We start from the raw sequence: 2,870 nt of genomic DNA, 5'->3' as shown, positions 1-2,870 counted from the left end.
AACTGTTTTCCTGTTGAGTAAAAATTAGTTTTTTAACTTCTCTGCGCTACGGATCCCTTTAGCGGGATCATTTTCCTAAACAACCGCTGAATTGCAGGGCGGAAATATTACTAACAATATTTATAATCATGCAATCACAAGTGAAATATACCAAAACACAGCTTAGCTTGTTGTTAATCCACCTCTCATGTCAGATTTTGAAAATATGCTTTGCAGCGAAAGCAATCCAAGCTTTTGTGAGTGTATCAATCAATGCTACAACAGCTAGCCCCAAATTAGCATGGTCACGAAAGTCAGAAAAGCAATACAATTAATCGCTTACCTTTGATAATCTTCGGATGTTTGCACTCACGAGACTCCCAGTTACACAACAAATGTTATTTTTGTTCGATAAATATTACTTTTATAACAAAAAAACGCCATTTGGGTTGCGCGTTATGTTCAGAAAACCAAAGCCTCGTTCCGTTCGACGAAAATTCCAAAAGATATCCGTAATGGTCGTAGAAACATGTCAAATGTTTTTTATAATCAAAATCGATAATATTTCAACCGGACCGTAACCTATTCAATAAGAGAGAAAAAGAAAATGGAGAGCTACCCCTCTCGTGCGCAGGAACTAATCAGAGGACACCTGACTAGTTTTGAAAAATCTCGCTCATTTTTCTAAATAAAAGCCTGAAACTATGTCTAAAGCCTGGTCACAGCCTGAGGAAGCCATTGGAAAAGGAATCTGGTTGATACCCCTTTAAATGGAAGAAAGACGGGCCAGGAAACACAGATAAAAAAAAGAAAAATCACTTCCGGGTTAGATTTTCTCAGGTTTTCGCCTGCAGAATCAGTTTTGTTATACTCACAGACAATATTTTGACAGTTTTGGAAACTTTGGAGTGTTTTCTATCCTAATCTGTAAATTATATGCATATTCTACGATCTGGACCTGAGAAATAGTCCGTTTACCTTGGGAACGTTATTTAAAAAAAATATATCTGACCCCTAGCGTCAAGAGGTTTTAACAGTGAGCTCATTTTAACATCACGCGCATTAAAAAAACTCACGCTGGAGGGACCGTTAGAGATATTTGGAAGTCACGCGTAAAAAGGTTAAGCAGAATGGAATGGAGTGGCTCTTATTTTGATGTACTTTTGAATTTTGAGAATGGCCATGGGTCTTGACTGGTTTCCTGACATGTACTGTACTTTTAAGACGTGAGTGAATGTGAAAGAGGAGGAGGAGGAGGAGGAGGAGCAAGGAGTCCTTCAATGAATGAAGCCATGGGCAGCATTACTCAATAGCCTGTTCCCCAACATCCTTCCATTCCCTTCCACCACCTTTTACTATCCATTTTTAGTTGTCACAAAAATGAGCAGCCAAAGACTAAGGGTGCCAATGGGTCAAGGTTTCCTGAATCGTCGTGAGAAGGCTTTCATTTATTATTCACGGTGTATGGAAACATATAGACATCAGATATGTTGTTTTATTCAGCATCCACGTTTTGATTAAAAGGGCAGAGCTATGCTCAACATGCCAAATGAATACACAGGCCATTGTCATGATGAGGGCAGCTTCAAAGGATACAACACAAGCTAATACCTCTCTTACACCATTATCATTGTTGTACAGAGCTAATAGAAGAATGTAGCAAGCTACATAAGTACAATTGAGTATAACACCATTAAGGTTATGAAATTAGTACCTTGCGTGTCCGCGGTTATAAAGGAATACACGCAGAGTACATTATGCTCCATACATAGCTACATACGGTGTGCTACAGTAGAAACAGCATAACACGATATACAGAAACTATTGATAACGTAATAAGGCACTTACTTTGATAGGAACACAAATTAATTATTAGTAAGGAAAACAACAATGAAGGCGATACGGGTACCAGACGAAAAATGCGCAGGGGGAAAAGTTTGGGCAGGTTCTGTTCTAACTGGAGGTGCAGGTTCTGCATACTTGACCAGGGAAAATACTGGGGAGTGCTTGGGCTCTCATCGAGGAGAGAAGTTTGTCCGACTCATCTAGCTAATCCTCGCCTAAGTTAACATAGCATACCTCAAATGTAAATTGACCGCCACAGTGAAATGGGCTACTTCTATGTGAATTAATTAGGAGGCGGAACACACCTCATTTGACAATAAAACAGTTTAAAAACTATTTGAAATTGACAAGTTGAAACATAGCCTATAGATAATTTGAAGGCAGCGCGAGTTAACTGTTTTCCTGTTGAGTAAAAATGTTTTTTAACTTCTCTGCGTATTCTACGGATCCCTTTAGCGGATCATTTTCCTAAACAACCGCTGAATTGCAGGGCGGAAATATTACTAACAATATTTATAATCATGCAATCACAAGTGAAATATACCAAAACAGCTTAGCTTGTTGTTAATCCACCTTCATGTCAGATTTTGAAAATATGCTTTGCAGCGAAAGCAATCCAAGCTTTTGTGAGTGTATCAATCAATGCTACAACAGCTAGCCCCAAATTAGCATGGTCACGAAAGTCAGAAAAGCAATACAATTAATCGCTTACCTTTGATAATCTTCGGATGTTTGCACTCACGAGACTCCCAGTTACACAACAAATGTTATTTTTGTTCGATAAATATTACTTTTATAAACAAAAAACGCCATTTGGGTTGGCGCGTTATGTTCAGAAAACCAAAGCCTCGTTCCGTTCGACGAAAATTCCAAAAGATATCCGTAATGGTCGTAGAAACATGTCAAATGTTTTTATAATCAAAATCGATAATATTTCAACCGGACCGTAACCTATTCAATAAGAGAGAAAAAGAAAATGGAGAGCTACCCCTCTCGTGCGCAGGAACTAATCAGAGGACACCTGACTAGTTTTGAAAAATCTCGCT

Source organism: Salvelinus sp. IW2-2015, linkage group LG15 (genome assembly GCF_002910315.2).
Source record: "Salvelinus sp. IW2-2015 linkage group LG15, ASM291031v2, whole genome shotgun sequence".
NCBI lineage: Eukaryota > Metazoa > Chordata > Actinopteri > Salmoniformes > Salmonidae > Salvelinus > Salvelinus sp. IW2-2015.
The sequence above is the reverse complement of the archived record's forward strand: the minus strand, read 5'-3'. Positions refer to the sequence as shown.